At 44.2% G+C, this 24,434-nt stretch overlaps 1 long non-coding RNA gene across 3 annotated transcripts in view; it reads left to right on the forward strand.

Annotated features, from left to right (window-relative positions):
* The first annotated feature begins 3,354 nt into the window (after positions 1 to 3,354).
* LOC128122950 (uncharacterized) overlaps positions 3,355 to 24,434 on the forward strand; it is a 43,009-nt gene continuing 21,929 nt past the window's right edge. The window contains exon 1 of one of the 3 annotated variants that reach the window (XR_008222538.1): positions 3,355 to 3,658. This is a non-coding gene — a long non-coding RNA (uncharacterized LOC128122950). The remainder of the gene's footprint in view (positions 3,659 to 24,434) is intronic. The other 2 variants (XR_008222537.1, XR_008222536.1) reach the window with 2 other exon arrangements.

Genomic DNA, 24,434 nt, shown 5'->3' on the forward strand with positions numbered 1-24,434 from the left:
GCGGTATTAGGGGCTGGTCATGGTGTCCTGTGCCTGTAATCAAACACTTGGGAGGTTTTGGCGAGAGGATTGTCACAAGTTTGAATCCAACCTGGCTACGGAATGAGACGCATCTCAAAAACTAACAGAATGGAACTCCTTAGGTGAGGCCCCAGCTTTCAGGTGGAACCCAGAGTTTCAGTTAAGCAGAGAGTGGAAAGCATATATATAATTTGAGTGAGACTGAAGGAATGCCTTAGGGTCCGCAGACAGCACCCTGCTCCGGAGCAGCGCACAGTGGTGATGAAGGGCTGATCAGCCACTCAGGAGGGTGCTTGAGGAACAGTGTGCTGGCTTCTGAGGAGGCCAGGCCTCTCTTTGACCGAGTTATGTGATTCGGTCCAGCATAGACATGCCAGCAGATAGCATCACACAGTGAGTAGCAATACATCTGCTCCGTTCCCGCCACTGGGGCTTCCTCAAGGGACAGGGGATGGAGGCAGATAACTAGCCAGTCCTGTGGTCCTGCTCATCGCCACCTAGGATACTAGGTCTTCAGCCTGACTCAGGACTTCCGATGTGTACAGCAAGGAAGTAAAAGGCAGATGGCTATGGCAATGGCACCAGGCTCGGAGGCTCTTCTTCAGCCCTGAGTTAGGAATGCTTGCATTTTTATTTCAAGTGCCATAGTCTGACCAAACTGATCTGTGGTACACTGTCATCATCCGTAAGAGGTAGTTTCACACTTTTTAAGAATATTGGCAAAATGAACATCCAGTTTGTATCTCATTATCTCCGGTCCAGCCTGCCTCCATCAGCCAACGTGCCCTACATTTTTCTTGACGCGCAGGCTGGAGAATATGTCCCTAAAAGAGCCCTCAGTGAGAAAAGGGCAGAATGCTGACTTAACCACTTTGGGAGGTCATCCTATAGCAGGACAGCTTTGGTTTTGAAGTCTTCTTAGTCACTGAAGGAAGGTGGGTGGGAGAAGGGATCACGGCCGACTCCCACCCAACACCTCCATGGCTATCTTGGGAAGATTCTGAGAAAGGGAACAGGAAAAAAAGAAAGAAAGAAAGAAAGAAAGAAAGAAAGAAAGAAAAAGAAAGCCCTGAAGGAGTTTAAGAAAACCTCCATGCTCAGGCACCTGGTGTGGATGGGGTGTCGATAATGGGATTTTCATCTCCTGAGAACATTCAGAGGCATGTGTGGGAGAGGCTTGAGGGACTTAGGAAATGGGTTCCACAAGGGCGGAAGCTGAACTGCTGTAACAAGCCAGGGCCTTTCAGACACTAATTCCTCAGTGATGGTCCAGAACAGTGGGGATGTCTGACTTCACATGTTCACTTATGACTTCCAGCTGGAAAGTGAGAGGAAGATTTGTAGGGGTCCAATGTCTTAAGACATGGCTGGAAATATGATGCACCGACTTTTGCTACTATTTTGTTGGCAAGGGGTCACCATTGGCCACATCAGTTAGCCTAACGGGGCTGCCATGTGTAACAGCCTACGTTATTGCTGTGTGAACAATAATGGAGGAAGAAGAATATGGATCTTGATGGACAGTCAGCAGTCTGCCTTACAGAAGACTGGGCCCATAAAGAAATTGAAAACTAGCCCATGGGAGGCAGAGGCAGGCAGAGTTAGAGGCCAGCCTAGTGAACAGAGTGAGCTCCAGATCAGCCAGAGCAACATGGTGAGACCTTGTCTTACAAAACCAAAAATAAAATTAATTTTAAAAGGAAGTTAAAAAAAAAAAAAGGAAAAAGAAAAAAAAAAAAAAGGAAGTTGGAAACTCTTCACTGGGAAGATGACCCATGCCAGTAATTAGTGGTAACCAACTGTGAGGTGATGAGAAAAGCGCATTAGCCGCACAGCTCAAGCCAATCCAAATGCGGAATGAACTAGTCTCTTTCAAAATTAATGTTGGAAAGAACTTCTCCGAGTGCGCTTCTTCCTGAGAAGAGAAAGGTGGTATTTAAAGGTAGCGGTCATACAAGCAGGTAGCGAAGGAATGGACTTGGGGCTGGAGAAGTGACTCAGCGTCTGGGGCACTTGCTGCTCTAGAAGAAGAACCAGATTTGGTTCCGAGGAGCTCACAACCAGCTCTAAGTCCAAGAGATCCGACGCCTCTTCTGACATTTTCCAACCCCTGCATACACATGCCACATATGCATACACTCAGGCGCGCACACACACAAAACCTGTACATGCAGCTGGGCATAGTAACCCATCTCTTTAATTCTAGCACTTGGGAGGCACAGGCAAGCAGATCTCTGAGTTCAAGGTCAGCCTGTTCTACACTGAGAGTTCTAGGACAGCCAGTGCTACTTAGAGAGACCCTGTCTTAAAAAATAAATAACACACACACACACACACACACACACACACACACACACACACACACACGAATGGACTTTACTGAAAACCATGAATATTCCTTAGAATAAAAATTTTTTGAAATCTCCCATGTTTTCAGAGCTTTTTTTTTTTTTTTTTTTTTTTTCCAAGACAGGGTTTCTCTGTGAAACAGTCCTGGCTGTGCTGGAACTCACTCTGTAGACCAGGCTGGTCTCAAACTCACAAGAGATCCACCTGCCTCTGCCTCTCGAGTGCTGGGATCAAAGGCGTGCATCACCACCACCCAGCCATAGCCAGGGCTCTTAACAGCTGAGCCATCTCTCCAGCCCCACATCAATCTTTTAAAAAGTAGCGAAGCATCCTCTTGGAGTGAGGCTGCCCTTCAGTACCGCCATGACATGAGTCAATCCTAGTGGCGGAGGATCAGGAAAAGGAAACCATATTTACAGATTAAGCAATCATGTTCATGACATACTAGTTTAAATGAGTATCAAATGATATACTTAAAATATATGATATACTTTCACTAAATGACACCAAATTGATACATATATTTCAAATGTTAGTACTATGTTAAATAGCATGTTAATTAAGATTTATAGTAAATCATTCAATTTTTAAATTCTAGTATAAAGGGCTTAGCTTAACAAAAGATTTTTAAAGTAGGGGCTGGAGAGATGGTTCAGCAGTCAAGAGCAGTGGCTGCTCTTCCAGAGGACCAGGGTTCAATTCCCAGGACCAACATGGTGGTTCACAACTGCCCATAACTCCAGTTCCAGGGGATCCGATGCCCTTTCCTGGCCTCCACAGGCACCAGGCAAGCACACAGTACACAGACATACATTCAGACAGAAACAAAAACAAACAAAAACAAAAACCATACATAAAATAATTTAAAAAAATTTAAAAGAGAGATATCAGCAGGCAGTTTTTGAAAAAAGCAAAGGCAAAGAGCCAGTCGACACTGGAGGGCTGCTCAGCTCATGGGAAGGGTGGGCACTACCTTTAGCTATTCTTCTGTCCCATTGGACAGGCAACATTTTAAAGGTCTGAATGCATCGTCACTGAGATATAGGACAACAGGAGCTATTCTTCGGGTTTGAGAACCAAAAGGGACAAATGGAGTGTTTAGGGAAACATTTTGGCAGGGCCTGATGTGATGATGCACGCCCTCTGACGCATCGAAGCCATCCCTGGGGACATGCCCTAGAAAAACTGCTCTGCACCAGGAGACAAGTCGGTGGATGTCACAGCCGGACAATGGAACATCCTTCCACCGTGGCAGTTCACATCAGGAAATACTACGTCGTTCAGATGGGTGAGCTACAGTTACAGGCATCTGTCTGCGTGAGGTTCATAAACATGGTGCTGAGTGATTCAGATTCAGATCACAGGAGGGAATGGGCAACACACACTGCTTACATAACGTTAAAATCAGTGCAGGGCAGCCCAGTCCAGCATGTGTTATTAGAGGCAGAGCCGGGCTAGAGGGAACCCACACAGGGGCTCGCCTGGCTCAGGGTGGTGGAGGTGAGGTGTGTGTCTGTCTGCCAGAACAGACTGACAAGGGAGCCAGAACATGGGCAGGGTGAGGCAGGCTGGTTGTGTGAGGCAGCATATGGTGGAAACTGCTACCTTTTCGGGGGATGGCCAAATAATGAGAGCCAAGTTTGTGGAGAAGAGAAAATGAGCCAATTCTGCTACCGCAGTAGGTGAGATGCAGCACGGATTCCCTATGCAGAGATAAGCATGGAGGCACACGTGAATGCAAACCGTGTAACTCTGTCTACAGCACGTTTCCTAGCAACACCTTTACTTCCCCAAGACTGCTATAATGAATGACCACAGACTGGGTGGCTTTAAGTGGCAGACGTTTATTCCCTTACTATTCTGGAGGCTGACGATCTGAAATCAAGGTGGGGGCAGGACCATGCCTCTGAAGCCTGTAAGGAGGGTCTCCTCTGTCTTCTTGGCTTCTGTCCCTAGCTGCCAATGGCCCCTGAAGTTCCTTGGCATGCAGACATGTCATTTCAGTCTATCTCATTGTCACAACATTCTCCCCGTATCCCTGTGCCCTCCTTGGTCTTTTTATAAGGACATTATATTTACTGGATTTAGGATCCACCTTAATCCATTACAACTTCATTCTTCCAAACAATTTCTAAATACAGTAAACCCATTTATAAGTAGTTTGGCTTCCTGTAGTTTGGGGTATCCACAGTCAGCTGCAGTTAGCTTCCTATAGTTTGGGGTATCCACTGCAGTCTGACAATATGAAATATTGGAGGATTCCAATATTTATATTCCAATAAATAGTGGGAGTACTCTTTACAAATGGGCCTCAGCATGTCATCAGGATGGCCTCAAAGTCCTGAACTCAAGTGATCCTCCTGTTTCAGCTAGGACTACAAATTCATGCCAATGTGCCCAGCTTCAAGTAACCCATGCAGTCATGCGATGTAAGGAATTCTCATGCAGTCACGTGATGCAAGGAATTCTCATGCAGTCATGTGATGCAAGGAATTCTCATGCAGTCATGTGATGCAAGGAATTTCATCACCATGAGAAGGGCAAATACAGTGGGATGGCAGAGAGAGAGAGAGAGAGAGAGAGAGAGAGAGAGAGAGAGAGAGAGAGAGAGAATTACTGCTGTATCACACCCCAGTTTATTATTAGATATTCTTGTTCAACATGTTTTTGAGTCACGTAAGTTTTATTCTAGAGGGTCTGGGGAGATGGCTCAGTGGGTAAAAGAACCTAATGATGTGAATTCGATCCCAGGGACTGCTGACCCCTCTAAGTTGTCCTGACCTCACCATGTAGTGTGACATGTGCGCACTCACCACATACACATACAAATAAATAAAATAGAATTTCGTTCTTTTTAAAAGGACCAAGTGTCGCGTGTGACCCTGACTAGGGCATTTTCTTTGTGAGAATGCCCGTGGGATAACCTGGGAAGGCTGAATAACCTCTGAGGATTAGATTGCAGCGAAGGACCAGTGTTAGCCTCCTGACTCGATGGGTGTGTAACTACAGTTGTACTTTGACAGCTGGAGATGGCTGTCTCTATCTCTACATGTGTTTTATCTCTCTGTGTAAATACAGATGTTTGAAACAGCATTTCATGTAGCCCAGGCTGGCCCCAAGGCCTCTGTGTAGCTGAAACTGGCTTTGAACTCCTGATCTTGCCTCCACCTCCCAAGTGGTGGAGTTATAGGCATGTACAATCATGTTGATCCTTTTTTTTTTTTCCAGTAGTACTGGGGATCGAACCCAGGGCCTTATACATGCTACCACGGAGCTATATCCCAAAACTCTGAAACTGATTTTTTTTTAATTTTAAGGATTTTATTCTTATTATATGTATGTGTGTGTGTGTGTGTGTGTGTGTGTGTGTGGAGGGGGAGGGGGAGTAATGTTCACTTGTGTGCAGTGCCTGAAGAGGCCAGAAGATTCCTGGGTCTCCTGAAGCTGCAGTTACAGGCTTTTGTTGTGATACAGCTGACGTGGGTGCTGGGAACTGAACGTGAGTCCCCTGCAGGAGAAGCCAGTGCTCTTGACCCCCAAGCCGTCTCTCCAGCCCCGGAAGCTGACTTTTAAAAAGCCAATATTTTGAACCGAGGGCGTAGTTGAGTGGCAGAACACTTGCCTTGGATGTGGAAGGCCCTGGGTTCAGTTCTCACTATCAAAAGAAAATAAAAACAGAAAAACAAACAAAAAACATTCTTGGCCAGGTATAATGGCTCATGCCTTCAGACCAGTACTTGGGAGTCTAGGGCAGGAAGAACACAAGTTTGAGGCCAGTCTGAACAGCATAGTGAGATTCCGTCCCCGAATGCCAAAACAAAAGATGAATCTTCTCTGGAGGAGAAAACGAGCAGAGGAAAGAACAAACTTAATTCTGTGTAAGGAAACAACACACACCAAAATCAGGACAGTGGGAGCGTCCAGCTGAGGAAGAGGACGTATGATGAGGGTAGCCCACAGGAGCCTCAGGGTGCAGTGTGCAGCCACATTCCACTCTTGTGATTGTGCCTTATAATTTACATGTGTATCATATACCTATTTATTCTCATGTATCAAATATTTCACAGTAAGGATGAAAAGCACATGTACTATTATTGTAGTTATGATAGAAAATCAAACTATGTATGCACATATAACTATGTATGCACATATAACTATGTATGCACATATAACCTTGCATGCATATATATTTATAAAACATATAAAGGGCTAACAACGCATACGAGACAAACATACACTGTAGCTTAAGTTTTCCTGCCTGGCCCACAGTCAGGGCAAATCTCTCTCACCTGCCAGTCCCACAGCCGTCAGACCCGACCAAGTAAACACAGAGACTTGTATTGGTTTCAAACTGTATGGCCATGGCAGGCTTCTTGCTAACTGTTCTTTCAGCTTAAATTAATCCATTTTTATAAATCTATACCTTGCCACATGGCTCGTGGCTTACCGGCATCTTCACATGCTGTTTCTCATCGTGGCGGCTGGCAGTGTCTCTCTGACTCAGCCTTCCACTTCCCAGCTTTATTCTCCTCCTTGTCCCGCCTATACTTCCTGCCTAGCCAATGGCCAATCAGTGTTTTATTTATTGACTAATTAGCAACACATTTTCCATACAGAACATCCCACAGCACTTCCCCCTTTTTTTTTTTTCAAAAAGGAAGGTTTTAACCTTAACAAAGTAAAATTACATATAATTTGGGAATTTGGGCGTAGCTTCTCTTACTACTTCCTGCTGGAGGGGGGCGCTGTATCTTATGGGGATACAAAGAAAATTTTAGAATTATAGAATAGACCATGAGGGTGTATCATCTGAGCCAGTTGCTTTCAAACCATTCTGGATGTTGGATCATCTGGGCCTTGGTGTCATCGGAGACCTTTCAGGGGGTCTTGGCTGGTCAAACCTGATGTATCTTAATCTGGAACAAATCCATAGCCTCTGGCTTTCTGTGGAAACAAAAGAGACTCTTTTCCAAAGCAACATATCCTTATATTCAAATTTTGAAGTCAAGATACCTTTAAAATATACATTTTGGCGTAACTCAACAGCTTTTACAATGAAATGTTTTTCTGCAGTTAAAAATCCCAAAGACAACACAATCCAGATTCTCTGTGTAATATCCATTTTTACGTGGCTTATTTTTTATACTACCTTTACTGTCTCTTTAAAGACTTTATTTTTTAAAACTATGTATTTGTTTCTATAACTGTATATATCACCTTTTTTGTCTCTTTCAAGCCTACGTATCTTTTACACATATTGTAAACTATTACATCTGAATCTGTCTTATTGTGAATCTATTGCTTTAAACTGCAGCAGCTGTGGCTGCTGGCTCCACCCACCTCAGCTTCCCAACGTGGCGTTTTCCACCAGCTCTGGGAGCTATCGTGGGTCTCTATGCTTTTATCCAAGCAGCGTATAGCCCAGAAACCTCTTTGTTTTGTACCTGCAAAGGCTAAATCCACCACGCAGCTTAATGTGCCACTTGCAGAGGACTCATTCCCGCCATACTGCAGGTCGAGCGCACATGCTAGGAACCCACCAGTAGCTCAAACTGGCAGCTGCCGCTCATTTGAGAGAGACAATTAGGAAGCTGTTTTTAACTCCGTTTTAGAATCTTTTCTCAGGTTTTAGGTGGAAACTCTTGCCACCACGTTGGACGCCATTTGTAGCTTAAGTTTTCCTGCCTGGCCCACAGTCAGGGCAAATCTCTCTCACCTGCCAGTCCCACAGCCGTCAGACCCGACCAAGTAAACACAGAGACTTGTATTGGTTTCAAACTGTATGGCCATGGCAGGCTTCTTGCTAACTGTTCTTTCAGCTTAAATTAATCCATTTTTATAAATCTATACCTTGCCACATGGCTCGTGGCTTACCGGCATCTTCACATGCTGTTTCTCATCGTGGCGGCTGGCAGTGTCTCTCTGACTCAGCCTTCCACTTCCCAGCTTTATTCTCCTCCTTGTCCCGCCTATACTTCCTGCCTAGCCAATGGCCAATCAGTGTTTTATTTATTGACTAATTAGCAACACATTTTCCATACAGAACATCCCACAGCAATACACATCTGCTGAAATCTATTAAGTTGTTAACCCGGGAGACAGCAAACAAGGGAAGAGCTCCTGCTGTTCTTCCACAGAACTGGAAATAGGTTCCTGATATCCCAACTCACAACCTGTAACTTCTACTTCAAGGGATCTGATGCCCTCTTCTGGTCTCCATGGGCACCTGCACTCACATGGCATATACACAAATACAATTCAAATTCAAAAAAGAGAAGTCGGCCAGTGGTGGCTTACACTTTAATCCCAGTACTCAGGAGGCAGAGGCAGGTGGATTTCTGTGAGTTTGAGGCCAACCTGGTCTACAGAGTGAGTTCCAGGATAGCCAGGGCTACACAGTGAAACCCTGTCTCGAAAAACGAGAGAGAGAGAAAGAGAGAGAGAGAGAGAGAGAGAGAGAGAGAGAGAGAGAGAGAGAGAGAGAGACAAGGGTGCATCTGCTCTTCAGAATGTTGTGCCTTTAAGTGGCAAGGACCGCTGGGGGGGGGTCAGCAGGGGCTCACACAGCAGTGAAAAGAGGTGAGCTCTGGACAGACAGAAGTATCAGAAGGGGCCTGAGTGCTCTGTAAGTCCTGTTCTGTTTCAAAAGCAGAACACACACACACACAAACCTTATAGAAACATCTAGAATGTTTGACTAAATACCTGGGTTCTGTGATCGAGCCATATTTGTATAAAATTAACTATCACTACTGGCCAACGCAGTGTGACAGAGGAGGACTGGCTTTGGAGATGTCTCTCCTTTGTGGTGCTCAACCACTGAGCCACACTCCCAACCCTTTAGTGTACCCCTTCCATGCACATATAATTTATGTACTGACATACTTCTTTCAGGCCAGGATTTGAGCTGTTTTGAGACAGGGTCTTGTCATATAACCTTGGCTGGCCTGGAACTCATGCATTGCGTAAACCAAGCTGACTTCAAATTCATAGATCTGCCTTCCAGAGTGCTGAGATTAAAGGCGTATGATGCCACACCCAGCTTTGAACTTTTGCACATCAACAAGTCTACCAGCATTTCAAGACAATTCTCAGAGCTCATACAGCAGTATCAGTCTCTCTGTGTGTTTGAATACTTTATCACCTTTTGCTTTGTTTTATATTTTTATTTTCATTTTATGTGTATGAGTATTTTGCCTGTATGCACGTGCACCTGAAAGGACCAAGCAGATGCCATAACAGGCTGCTCAGTCTTCTCTCAGAGATCAGGCCTCAATTTCAGTTTCCTGAGACTTGAGCAAGCAGTTTCTGGGAGGGCCATGAACAAAAGACTGCTCAAAGTTTAGCCAGATGTTTACTTTCTGGGGCCCCTCACCAACTTAGAGTTATGTGCAGTACGTGCTTGACCAGCCAGCCCCCATGGTGGCTCAAGGACAAAGCCTGGGACTTGTGCTGGACTACCCCCAAAGTAATAAATTGTAACCACCAACCAGTAAATTCAAAGGTTACATACCCTCACCCAATTAAAAGAGAACAGAGATAAAGATAAACCAATCCGATGAGTTGCGCCCGTGCAAAACTCCCCCAACCCCCCTGAAGGGCTTGTGGATTTTACCTTTAAAAAGCCAGCCACAGCCGGGCGGTGGTGGCGCACGCCTTTAATCCCAGCACTCGGGAGGCAGAGGCAGGTGGATCTCTGTGAGTTCGAGGCCAGCCTGGGCTACCAAGTGAGTTCCAGGAAAGGCGCAAAGCTACACAGAGAAACCCTGTCTCGAAAAACCAAAAAAAAAAAAAAAAAAGCCAGCCACACAAAGAAAAAGCAAGTTCCTCCTGGCCTCACGACTGCGAGTGAGTGCTTTGGATGAGCTTCCCTGTCCGCGGCTTGTAAACAAACAGAAATAAACCATGCTAATTGCATTCTGAACCTAAGGTCTGTGGTGGTTTGTCTTTGGGGTCCCAATCTGGGCATAACACACCGAAAGTGTGTCTGATGATTGCCAGAAGAAGGCGTCAGGTCCCCTGGAATTGGAGTGACAGACAGTTGTGAGCCACCACAGGGGTGCTGGGAACGGGTACGGGGTCCTCTGGAAGAGCAGCAAGCTCTCTTAACCACTGAGCCACCTTTACAGTCCTTATTTTTATTTTTTAAAATGTATTTATTTGTACATGTATCCTGCCTGTGTGTGTGTGTGTACCACATGCACGTAGTGCTTGCAGAGCCCAGAAGAGGGCGGTAGATCCCTGGAACTGGAGTGACAGACAGTTGTGAGCTGCCGTGTGGGTGCTGGGAATCAAACCTGAGTCCTCTGGAAGAGCAGCCAGTGTTCTTGATCATTCATCTTTTATTTACTTATTTGTTTGTTTGTTTGTTTTGTTTTGTTTTTGAGACAGGGTTTCTCTCTGTAGTCCTGGCTGTCCTGGAACTCACAGAGATCCACCTGCCTCTGCCTCTTGAGTGCCAAGATTAAAGGCGTGGGCGGCCACCACCACTCAGCCATCTTTTATGTTTTTTAAAAAGTGGTTGAGATCAGAAAAGCTCACATGCCAATAAACAAAGCAGTTATGGAAATCAGTGGGGCAAAGGGACAGCATGTCTACCTGAGACGGACTTCCACTGGGGTGAAGCTTGACGCTGTGTGTATGGACATTTGAGCTCATCATTTTCTTTCTCTTCTAAAAAGAAGGTGGAAGTCACACCATATGTACATGTATGTGGTGTGTGTGTTGAGGACAGAGTGCTGGTATAACCATGTCCCCAGGATCTGAGCAACATGGTGGCCTTGGCAACATCCATAAGAGAACAGGAACCTCTTTCCATGGTTTTCTCTTAGAAGGGAAGCCTCTCAGGAGTGCTTCTATCTTATTAAACGCCTCATTACAATTCATTCCAAACCAGACCACCTTTACCACATCAGGAACCAGGAGTGTGACAGCCAACCACCCCCTTCTCTCAAATGGCTTCTGGAATAGTCACCATGGGAAATCCTGACGCACACCTGACTTCCTGTGTGGTCAACAGGGAAGAAGCCACATGAATGAAGGTCACAGCCAGGACTACCCTACGTGTCTAGACAGTTGAAAGTTATAAATCAATGCGACAAACTGTTTTGTTGAAGTTCTACCTCCCCGGGCTGGGTGTTTGTGGTGACCTGTACTCCCAGAACCGGGGAGGTGGAAACAGGAGGTTGCCCTCAGTTTCAAAGTGAGTTTAAGGCCGCCCTGGGCTCCATGAGACCCATCTCATAAACCAAAAATTCTATCATTTCTCCTTGATGTATTAATGTCACAATAAAGCAAAAATAAATAAAATTACAATAACCTAGCTGCAAAATATCAAAGAAAACAGAATTAGTTATTCATCTTTCCTATATCCTCCATGGTTAGGCTGACGTGAGTGGATACATTCTATAATAAAGACGTATAATTCATAAATTACCATGTTTTCACTCCTGGAAACTTCTGTCCTTCATATGAGCAGAGTCCTCACAAACTGTGTCGTTACCAACAATTGCGTTGTTACTTGCTGCATAAAAGTTGGGGTTTCAGCAAGTGGTGGAACTCCAGCCCTGCACAAAGGGAAAATTAATGTTGTTTTGTTTTGAGACAGGCTCTATTGTTGCCCAGACTGACTTCAAACTTGCTGGGTAGCTGAGAGTGGCCTTGAACTCCTGATCCTCCTGCCTTCATCTCACATGAGCTAGAATTACAAGCATGTGCTGCAAGGCCTGGCTACAGTCCTTGTTTCTATTTTTTACGTTTTTTTTTATTACTTAAAACAAATTTTCAATTTAAATAGATTTTGATTCTGTTGTTCCCCTCCCTGAAATCCCTCCAGATCCTTTCCCGCTCCCTGCCCACCCAACTTTGTTCTTTCTCAAGAAACAAACAAAAACCCAATACAACAACAAAGCCAAGAAAATAAAATAAAACCACACCCCAAAACAAAACAAAACAAAACAAAAAAACCCAACATCAAACTACAGCCATAAAGCACACACACAAAATTGTGGGGTCCATTATATGGTGGTCAACTACTCCTGAACATGAGGCCTGTCCTGGAGTGGTTGATACAGCCAGTGTCACTCTATTGGAGAAAACTGATTTTCCCTCCCCCAGCAGGTATACATGACAGTTGTTAACCTTTACCCTAGTCTAGGTTTTCATTCACATTCATTAAAAAAATAACGAAATAAAATACAAGATAAAACAAAATCATCACACTGAAGTTGGACAAGACGAACCAAGACAAGGAGACGAACCCAAGAGAAGGCACAAGAAACAGAGACCCACTCACTCACACACTCAGGAATCCGATAAAAACACTAACCTGGAAGCCATAGTATTTACGCAGAGGACCTGGTGCAGACCCGTGCAGGCCCTGTGCATGCTGCCTCAGTCTCTGAGCTCATGTGAGCTTTGTTCGTGTTGATTTGGAAGGCCTTGTTTCCTTGGTGCCCTCCATCCTCTCGGGCTCTTACACTCTTTCTGCCTCCTCTTCTGCAGGGTTCCCTGAGGGGAGGGATTGTATGGAGACACCTCATTTGGTGCTGAGTTTTCCAAGGTCTCTCACTCTCTGTGTGATGTCTCTTTTTGGGTCTCTGTATTCGTTCTCATCTGCTGCAGGAGGAAGCTTCCCTGATGATGGCTGAACAGGGCACTGATCATATTTGTCTTTCTGGGCTGGGTTGCCTCACTCAGGATGATTTTTTTCTAGTTCCATCCATTTGCTTGCCAATTTCATGTCAGTTTTTAAATGGTTGAGTAGTACTCCATTGTGTAAATGTACCACATTTTCTTTATTCTTCTGTTGAAGGACATCTGGGTTGTTTCCAGTTTCTGGCTAATCTGAACAGAGCAGCAATGAACATGGCTGAGCAAGTGTCTCTGTGGTAAGATGGAGCATTCTTTGGGTATGTGCCCAAGAGTGGTGTAGCTGGATGCTGAGGTCGATCAATTCTCATCTTCCTGAGGAGCCTTCACATTGATTTCCACATTGGCTGCATGAGTTGGCTATACCCCCAGCAGTGGAGGAGTGGTCCTCTTACTTCACATCCCTGCCAGCATGAGCTGTCTTTTGTTTGGTTGAGCTTAGTCATTCAAACAGGTGTAAGATGAAATCTCAAAGTAGTTTGGATTTGCATTTCCCCCAGGGCTAAGGATGTTGAACATTTCTTTGGCTCTCTGCCATTCGTGTTTCCTCTATTGAGAATCTGTTCAGATCTGTACCCCAGTTTTTCATTGGTTTATTTATTTTCTTGATGCCTAGTTTCTTGAGTTTGTTATATATTTTGGATATTAGCCCTCAACCGTATGTGTAGTTGGTGAAAATCTTTTCCTATTCTGTAGGCTGCTGCTTTGTCTGAATCATGGCGGCCTTTGCCACACAGACGCTTCTCCGTTCCATGAAGCCTATTTATTATTTGTTGATCTTAGTGACTGCACTAATGGCATTCTGTTCAGAAAGTCTTTTCCTGTGCCAATGAGTTCAGGGCTATCCCCCACTTTCTCTTCTATCAGGTTCAGTGTATCTGGTTTTATGATGATGTCTTTGATCCACTTGGACTTGAGTTTTTCTCAAGGTGACAAAATGGATCTATTTGCTTGCTTTTTTCCCCTTTTTTTCTATTAAGAAAAAATTTTCATTCATTTTACACACCAAAGATCCCCCTCTTCCCTTCCCCCACCCCTCCCACTCCCACCCACAAGAAGGCAAGGCCTTGCTTGCTTTTTTCTCCATGCAGCCATCCAGTGTGACCAGCACCATTTGCTGAAGATGCTGTCTTTTTCCAGTGTGGACTTCTGGCCTCTTTATAAAAATCAGGGGTCCATTGGTGTGTAGATTATGTCTGGGTCTTCAATTTAATTCTGTTGATCAATGTATTAGTCTTTATGCCAATAACAAGCTGTTTTTTTATTACTATAGCTCTATAGTACAACTTGAAATCGGGGGTGGTGAGACCTCCAACAGTTCTTTTATTATTTAGGATTGTTTTACCTATTTTGGGTTTTTTTTTGTGTGTGTGTGTGTGTGTGTTCAATATGAAGCTGAAAATTGTCCTTTCAAGACCTGTGAAAAGTTATGTTGGAATTCTGATGTGATGGAATCTGTAGATTGCCTTTGTCAGGATGGCCGTTTTTACTATATTAATCCTACCGATCCATGGACATGGGAGATCTTTTTATCTTCTGATATCTTCTTCAATTTCTTTCTTCAGGGACTTGAAGTTTTTATCACACAAGTCTTTCACTTGCCTGGTTAGAGATACCCCAAGATATTTTATATGATTCGTGGCTGTTGTGAAAGATGTTATTTTTCTGATTTCTTTCTCAGACCATTTGTCATTTGTATATAGGAGGGCTATTGATTTTTATGAGTTAATTTTGTATCCAGCCACTTCACAAAAGGTGTTTATCAGCTGTAGGAGTTTCCTGGTTGAATTTTTTGGGTCATTTAGGTACACTACTGTAGCATGAATCTTAAAAGTTCTTATTAATAAAATCAAACCTGAGCCAGGTATTGGGGTGAACACTGGAAGGTCAGAGAGACAGAACAAGCCACAGCTAACCTCACCTGGCCAACTTCTCAGCTGATCTTGTTTCCTCAGACTGGAAACCTCTGTGTCCTCATATCCGAATGGCTCTCAGCTGAACTGTGCTCCAAAGCCTGAAAGCTTAACCAGCCAAATGCTTAACCAGCCAAATGCTTCTAGTTCCTGGTCCTCACGCCTTATATACCTTTCTGCTTTCTACCTGGGATTAAAGGCTCACTTTCTGGGATTAAAGGTGTGATGAGTCACCATGCCTGTCTGTATCCTTGAACACATGGATTTCTGCCTCTGGAATGCTAGGATTAAAGGCGTGTGCTGCCACTGCCTATCCTCTATGTTTAATATTGTGGCTGCTCTGTCTCTGACCCCAGATAAGTTTATTAGCATGCACAATATTTGGGGGAATACAATACCACACACTACCATATCATCTGCAGATAGAGATACTTGGACTACTTCCTTCCCAGTGTGCATCCCTTTGATCTCCTTGCTTTCTCTTTGCTCTAGCTAAGACTTCAAGTACTATACTGAATAGGCATGGAGAGAGTGTACAACCTTGTCTTGTTCCTGATCTTAGTGGAATTGCTTTGAGTTTCTCTTCATTTAAGTCGATGTTGGCTGTGGAATAGCTGTAAACTGCCTTTATTGTGTTCAGGTAATCCCCTTGTATCACCAATCTCTCCAGGACTTTTATCATGAAGGGGTGTTGGATTTTGTCAGAACCTTTTCTGCATCTAATAAGATGATCATGTGTTTTTTGACTTTCACTTTGTTTTTATGACAGATTACATGTATTGATTTACATATATTGAACCATCCCTGTATCTCTGGGGTGGAGCCTACTTGATCAAGATGAATGATCCTTTTGATGTGTTCTTGGATTCAGTTTGCAAGTATTTTATTGAGTATTTTTGCATCTACGTCCATAAGGGAAATTGGTTTGTAATGATCTTCCTTTGTTGGGTCTTTATTTTGTTTGGGTATCAGGGTGACTGTGGCCTCATAAAATGAATTGGGCAATATCCCTTCTGTTTCTATTTTGTGGAATAATTTTAAGAGTACTGGTGTTAACTCTTCTTTGAAGCTCTGGTAGAATTCTGTGCTAAAACCATCTGACCCTGGGCTTTTTTTGGTTGGGAGACTTTTAATGGCTGCATCTATTTCACTAGGGGTTATACGTTTGTTTAAATTGATCATCTAATCTTGATTTAACTTTGGTAAGTGGTATGTATAAAGCATATTATCCTTTAAAATTTTTCTAATTAGATAGCGTTCAGGTTTTTAAAGTATGTCCTAACAGTTCTCTGGATTTCCTTGGTGTCTCCTATTATGTCCCCTTTTCATTTTTTATTTTGTTTATTTGGATGTTCTCTCTCTGCCTTTTAGTTAATTTGTCAATTCTGTTGCTTTTTCTCAATGAACCAACTCTTTGTTTCATTGATTCTTTGTATCTTTTTGCTTGTTTCTATTTTATTGATTTCAGCCCTGAGTCTGATAATTTCTTGCTGTCTACTCTTTTCAGGTGTGATTTCTTCTTTTGTTCTGGAGCTTTCAAATGTGCTGTTAGTGGCTGGTATGAGATCTCTCCACTTTTAATGTAGGCACTTAGTGCTGTGAACTTGGCTCTTAGCACGGTTTCCATTGGGTCCTGTAAATTTGGGGGTGTTATGGATTCAGCTTCAGTCAGTTCTAGGAAGTCTAATTTCTGTCTTGACTTATTTTTCATTTAGTAGAGAGTTGTTCAATTTCCATGAGTTTGTAGGCTTCTGTTGTTTCTGCTGTTGTTGATATCCAGCTTTAATCCGTGGTGGTCTGATAGGATGCAGGGGGTTATTTCCATTTTCTTTTGTTTGTTGAGACCTTCTTTGTGTCCAAGTATGTGGTCAGTTTGGGAGAAAGTTCCATGAGGTCCTGAGAAGAAGGTATATTATTTTATGTTGGGGTGAAAAGTTCTGGAAATCTCTGTTAGGTCCATTTGGCTTATGACATCAGTTAGCTCCAGCATTTCTCTGTTTAGTTTTTGTCTGGATGACCTGTCCATTGGTGAGAGGCGGGTATGGAAGTCTCCCACTAACAGTGTGTGAGGATCAATGTGTGGTTTAAGCTGTGGAAGTGTTTCTTTTACAAACTTGGGTGCCCTTGTGTTTGGGACATAGATGTTGAGATTGCAATGTCCTCTTGGTGGATGATTCCTTTGATGAGTATGTGATGTCCTTCCTTATCTCTTCTGATTAGTTTCTGTTTGAAGTCTATTTTGTCAGATATTAAAATGGCTTCTTAGGTCCATTTTCTTGGAACATCTTTTTCCAACCTTTTACCCTGAGGTAATGTCTATTCTTGATGTTGAGGTATGTTTCTTGGATGCAGCAGAAGGATGGATCCTGTTTTCACATCCATTCTGTTAGTTTGTGTCTTTTTATTGGGGAATTGAAATTGTTGATATTGAGAGATATCAATGACTAATGATTGTTGATTCCTGTTATTTTGTTGTTGTTGGCTGTGATAGTAGTGGTGGTGATTGTGATGGTGTGCGTGTGTGTGTGTGTGTGTGTGTGTGTGTGTGTGTGTGTGTGTGTGTGTGTGTGTGATGCTTCCCTTCTTTTTTGTTTTGTTTTGTTTTGAGACAGTGTTTCTCTGTGTAGTTTTGGTGCCTGTTCTGGATCTCGCAGGTTGGCCTTGAACTCACAGAGATCCACCTGGCTCTGCCTCCCGAGTGCTGGGATTAAAGGTGTGTGCCACCACATCCTGGCCACCGTTTTTTTTTTTTTAATTCCCTTCTTTTGACTTTGCTGTTCTGGGATTATTTATTACCTGTGTTTTCTTGGACGTAGTTAACCTCTTTAGGTTGGAGTTTACCTTCTAGCACCTTCTGTAGGGCTGGATTTGTAGATATTGCTTACTTTTTTTTTTTTAAATCATGGAATGTCTTGTTTTATCCCTCTATGGTGACTGAAAGTTTTGCTGGGTGTATTAGTCTGAACTGACACCTCTGGTCTCATAGGGTCTGAGGCACATCTGTCCAGGCCTTCTGCCTTTTAGGTTCTCCATTGAGAAGTCAGGTGTAATTTTAATACGTCTGCCTTTACACGGTACTTGGTCTTTTCCCCTTGCAGCTTTTAATAGTTTTTCTTTTCTCTGTGCATTCAGTGTTTTGATTATTATGTACCAAGGGGATTTCCTTTTCTGGTCCAGTCTACTTGGCATTCTGTATGTTTCTTTTTTTATTTGTTTGTTTGTTATACATACCGTGTTCTATCTGCATGCACATCAGAAAAAGGCACCAGATCTCATTACAGATGGTTGTGAGCCACCATGTGGTTGCTGGGAATTGAACTCAGGACCTCTGGAAGAACAGCCAGTGCTCTTAACCTCTGAGATATCTCTCCAGGCCCATGTTTCTTGTACTTTGATAGGCACCTCCTTCTTTCGGTTAGGGGAATTTTCTTCTGTGATTTTTTTCTGTGCCTCTGACCTCAGTTTCTTCTCCTTCCTCTATTCCTAATATTCTTAGATTTTTGTCTTTTCATAGTGCCCCAGATTTCCTGATGTTTTGCACAGGAGTTTTTTATATTTAACATTTTCTTTGAGTGAGGTATCTGTTTCTATTGTGTCTTCAGTGCCTGGGATTCTTTTTCATTTCTTGTATTTAGTTGGTGAAGTTTGCCTCTGTGTGGTGCCTGTTTGAGTTCTTAAATTTTCCACTTCCAGATTTCCCTCAATTTGGGTTTTCTTTATTGATTCTATTTCCATTTTCAGGTCTTGGATGGTTTTATTCATTTCCTTCTACTATTTATATTTTCATAGACTTCTTTCTTTCCTTCTTTTTTTTTTTTCCGAGACAGGGTTTCTCTGTGTAGCTTTGCGCCTTTCCTGGAACTCGCTTTGGAGACCAGGCTGGCCTCGAACTCACAGAGATCCGCCTGGCTCTGCCTCCCGAGTGCTGGGATTAAAGGCATGCGCCACCACCGCCCGGCTCTTTCTTTCTTTTTTTTAAGACAGGGTTTCTTTGAGTAGCCCTGGCTCTCCTGGCACATGATCTGTAGACCAGGCTGATCTTGAACTCAGAGATCCACCTGCCTCTGCCTCCCAAGTGCTGGGATTAAAGGCGTGCGCCACCACCGCCACCCGGCTCAAAATATCACTTATGAGCTGGATCAGTGGTTAGAGCACTTTCAGAGGCCCAGAGTTCAATTCCCAGCATTCATGTCAGGCAGCCCACAACTGCCTGTAACTCTAGCTCCAAAGAACCTGATGCCCTCCTCTGGCCTCAGTGGATACCCATACATGTGCACATACTGATACACAGACACATACATGAATAAAAAATTTTTTTTAAATCACATATGATAAAAGCTAAAAGTGTAAGTGAAAATAAAATAAATAAAAAAAAATCACTTTAAAACAAACTTCAAAAAGTTTTAATTTATTAAATTATATACTCGCAGCAATATCTGTAGCTCTAGCTTTTGTTGTGGACAGTTGCCAACGGAAGAAGCCAGCACAGTATCCCATGTGGGTCGTATCTAGACCTGTGTATGTAATAAAGATACTGTGGAATATTGCTACTGCAGAATGGCCCCGTGCCTCAAAGCCTGGTCTGTGAGACACTAGCTGCTGGATAGCCACAGCCGCGCTGTCCCATAGACATTTCAAAACCCAGTGAGTCCCAAACTCACCTCACAAGTTGTCTTTCTTAAAAGCCTTTGTTTATTTGTTTGTATGTTTTTATTTTTCAATCTCTGCAAAGATCCTCCCCTTTTGGGATTCTGACCAAAGAGACAGACACCAAGGCTTCTTCAGGAATACAGCTTTAACGCGCATGCGTGGACTCTGATGAACTATTGTTCAAGGAGGGAAAAAAAAAGCCTCCAGTACAGTGAAACAGAGCTTTTCATATGGTTTTTGTTTCGTTGTCTCCCATGTGTGACCGGCTATTGGTGGGATTCTAAAGACAGACAGGATATTGAAGAAGGGAGGGCCGCTTGGCTGGGGTGGTAAGGTCTGGTGGAAGCATTTTGGCCGAGAATAAACCACACGGTGGCTCCCTGCCTTTCCTTCAAGGTCTCTGGGGAGGTTATTAAGGAGTGGGTTGCGGGAGAGATATGCTCGTTTGTGTCTATTCAAGGACCTTGCTCAGCCGCATGGCGATTTGTTTTTCTGTTTCTCGGCTCCCAGGGGTCCCTACCACACTCTGTGACTTTTCCTGTCCCGTTTGTCTCCGCAGTCCTTACTTCCGTCCTGTTATGAACAAAATACCCGAGGGAAGTGATGGAAGGGGAAAATGGCATATTGGGCTCATGGCGTCAGAACTTCAGTGCATTGTGGCAGGGGTGGAGAAGGGGGGCGGGAAGGGGGCGGGAAGGGGGGTGAGCAGCTCCCGTGATGCTTATTCGCTTCCCTGACTACACGCGGAGAGTGCAGGCTGGAACAAGGCGAGGGTACCAGCTTCCAGGCCTGCTTCTACCGAGCCTCCCACCAGCCAGGCTCCGCCTCCTAAAACCTCCACGGCTGCCGCTGCAAGCTGGAAGCCAGCCTTCTAAACATAAGCCTGTGGGGGCCCATAACAGTCCCCAGATTCTGTCAGTTGTCCTTTGGAGCCTCTTCTGGGCTGCCTAGGTCTCCTGTCCCAGCTCTCTCCGTGCACTCTGCTTGATAGGACTTTCTCAACCTTCACAGAGCCCTCTCCCTACTCATCACGGTCCAGTCACCTGAGTTTATCCCTGCTGGAGCCCCGCATTTCTCATCCCACAGGGGTCTCAGGGCCTGTGACACTCCTAGGAACCGCCAAGTCCTCTGACATTCCAGACCGGTGCAGGTGGTGAGGCGGGGCTCCCTAGACCTTTGGGGCTCTTGCAGGCAGGACTACCAGCACCTCTTTGGGGTCTGCCCTGGACTCCCAGATCTGAGCACATCACCCAGCTGTTTCTGCTCTGCGATCGTTTTCCATCTTGAATTTCACCCAGACCATCTGCAAACTTTTCTGGGATTTCTGATTCTGTCCCTGACCTTGGGTGTTGACTTAAAGACAAGTCTATTCCGGGAATGGTACAGTTTCCCCCCTTCATCCTTTCTCTTCTGTCTGGTCATCGAAAGGTCCTTCTCTCACATCTTACTGGCCAGACTGTTGCCCACAGGGCGTAGACTTTGGAAGTTTAAAAGCCATTGAACTGTCTCATGCCATTCTTTTTTAGGTAGTCAGATGGGTCACCTGTTCCCAGAGAGAAGTGTGACTCAGGCCTGCAATCCCGGCCCATGGGAAGCAGAGGCAGAAGGATCAAAAGTTCAAGGTCATCCTCAGCTACAGAGTGGGTCTGAGGCAGCCTGGGTTGCCTGAGATACTGTCTAAAAAAATTAAACAAACAAAAACCCAAACCAGCATGAGTGAAGAGAGAGAGGTCTAACCAGGAAAACTGGGGGCGGGGGGTGAGCTGATAAAACTTCAGAATATTATCTTCCTCTATAAGTAAGGGTAGTACAAATTGTCACACAGTGGCGGACAATCATTTTGAACTGGAGACACTTGAGAAGCAGCCGTTACAGAGAAGCTCAGTGCACCCCACCTGCTCTAACAGCAGATACTTGTGGGCATTAAAACAGTCATAAACCCCTCTTTAAGGTGGGTTCACATCCACGAAGGAGGGGAGAGTGATCTACCAGAAATCCCCCTCCAGACTACTGACCCCCGAGTAAACAAACCCACTACAAACTCCTGTCTGTTCTTCAAGAACCTAATTATTATCAACAAAGAAATTCATGTGTTCTTCCGGTAGATGCCTCCTGCTAAATTCGGTCTATAAAGATCTATTTATTTGTATTTTATGTATACCTATGTTTTTCCTGAATGTATATATGTACGCCATCTGCATGCAGCGCCCAAGGAGGTCAGAAAAGGGTGTTAGATCCCCTGGAATTGGAGTTAAGACAGTTGTGAGCTGCCTTGTGGGTGCTGGGAACCAAATCCAAGTTCTCTGCGAGATGCTCTTACAGGCTGAGCATTCGCCCCAATTCCTTAAACCAGGTCTGTAAGTCCCCAGCTGCAGTGAGTGAGCGGATCCACTTTCCGTTAAGTTCCCAGGTACATAAGAGAAGAGCTTTGCCTATTCTCCGCCCTGGGTCAGCTCTGTTCACAGGCCCCCAGAAAAGCGTTGTAGGAGTCTTGAAGGAAATGATTTCCTTGCAGACACAGGCACTAGTTCGACTCTTCTCGATGTTTAAGAACCCTGCTCCTATGGGAATACTCTAATCCTAACCCACGGAGGTCAGGCACTTTCTATTAAACATCCTAATGAGCTTGTTGGCTTGAGCCCAAGAAAGCGCATCCCCAGGAACCCTGGGCGTTCAGAGACTACAAGGCCAGCAGCTCCAGGCAGCTCTCACTTCTAATGCTTAGGAAGAACAGGAGTGTAAAACCTTTGCACGAAAGCCTTGTGTTCCCAGGGCCAACAACACAACAGCATTATGTCTCCTTTTCCATATTTGATTTTCCTATTCTCATACACTTTCATTTTCCACACAATTGGACCGATACTTATACATACAGTTGTAACCTAAACCTTAACTTACTGTTTATTAAATATAAACTTACATTATAAGCATTTATTTTGAGCCATTAAACATTCATTTATGAATTTGCTCACTTGTTTGTTTTAGAGGTACTGGGGCTCACACCCAGGGCTTTGCCTGTGCTAGGCAAGTGTTCTGCTCCTGAGTCATATCCTCACCATGTAGCCTAGACTGCAGTAGATGTGAGATATATCACAAGAGTTTATATTGAAACAGCTGATGCTAATAAAGTCTCTAATGAGACCCATTTTGTGTGATAAGATTTTCCTTTAATAGTTTACAAGAATGTTTCGTTGTTACATTGAACATCTCTGGACGTAACTAGTTCAGCTAGAATTATTTCTTCAACATGATTTCCTGGAGGTGGAGTTGCCCGATAAAAGGATATATACATTTAAAATTTTAATTGTGTTAAGAATAAGTTCCATGAAGGGCATGAATCTTTTGAAATTTTTTCTTTCTTATTTTTGAGTGTGTGGTATGTGCTGATGTGTGGGCATGGACCTACCTACATGGGTGTGGCGGATGTTGGGTACCCTCCTGTATTGCTCTCCACCTCATTGTTTTGAGGCAGGGTCTCTCACTGAACCTGGAGCTCAGTGAGCTAGACTGGCTGGAAATGAGCTCTAGAAGTTCTGTTCGTCCCTGCCTATCCCCTAGATGCTCCACTTCCACCTGGTGCTGGGCATCAGGTCCTCATGGATGCAGACTCAGCCAACTCCCTACTGGCTGAGCCAGCTCCTCGGGCCCCATAGATTTTTATTTTATTTTATTAATTTATTTATTTATAAAATTATTTATTTATTTGTATTTTATGTACGTTGGTATTTTGCTTGTGTGTCTGTGTGTCTGTGTGAGAGTGTCAGATCCCCTGGAACTGGAGTTACGGACAGTTGTGAGCTGTCACCATGTGGTTACTGGGAACTGAACCCAGGTCCTCTGGAAGAGCAGCCAGTGCTCTTAACCTCTGAGCCGTCTCTCCAGCCCCCAAATGTTTTTATTTTTAAAAAATATTTTATTTTATTCAGAGGCTGGAGAGTGGGGAAGGGCAGAAGAAGTCCATGCCGCCTGATGTCCTCTGCAGGGCGGGTCTTCCTGGCCTTGTCACTAAAGGCTTCTGTGTTATTATTATTTATTTAACTGTGTAAGTGTTTTGTCTGCATGTATGTCTGTGTACCACATGCATTCAGTGTCCAGAGAGGACATCAGACCCCCCGGGACAGGAGTTACAGATGGTCGTGAGCCACCATCACCATGTACGTGCTGGGAACCAAACCTGGGTCCTCTGCAAGAGCAGCCATCTCCCTGGCCCACATAGCTTTTGTTTTTAGTTATGTGTATACATTTGTGTCTGTGTGGATGTGAAAACATGAGTGCAGGTGCCCAAGGAGAGCAGATGAGAGTGTTGAATCTCCTGGGGCTAGAGTTATAAGCAGTATGAGCTGCCCAGTGTGGGCGCTGGGACCCAAGCCCGTCCTCCGAAGGAACAGTGCACACTCTGAACTGCTGAACCATCTCTCCAGTCCTCATTATTACTATTCTTGCCAGTGGTTTTATTTGCTTATTTTTATTTTATTATTATTATTTTTTTTTTCAAGACAGGGTTTCTCTGTGTAGCTTTGCGCCTTTCCTGGAACTCACTTTGGAGACCAGACTGGCCTCGAACTCACAGAGATCCGCCTGCCTCTGCCTCCCGAGTGCTGGGATTAAGGGCATGCACCACCTTTGCCCGGCTAATATTTTTATAAAATATATTTTGGTTATGTTTTTCTCCTCTTCCAACTCCTCCCAGGTCCTCCCCTCCTCCCTACCCATCCAACTTTCTGTTCTTTCTCTCTTTCAAAACAAAGTGCACGCGCGCGCGCGCGCGCACACACACACACACACACACACACACAAAATCGAAACAAACAAAAAACCAATAAGACAAAATAATTGCCAAAATGAAACAAA

The sequence above is a fragment of the Peromyscus californicus genome, unplaced genomic scaffold, assembly GCF_007827085.1.
Source record: "Peromyscus californicus insignis strain IS unplaced genomic scaffold, ASM782708v3 Scaffold_3__1_contigs__length_106647218, whole genome shotgun sequence".
NCBI lineage: Eukaryota > Metazoa > Chordata > Mammalia > Rodentia > Cricetidae > Peromyscus > Peromyscus californicus.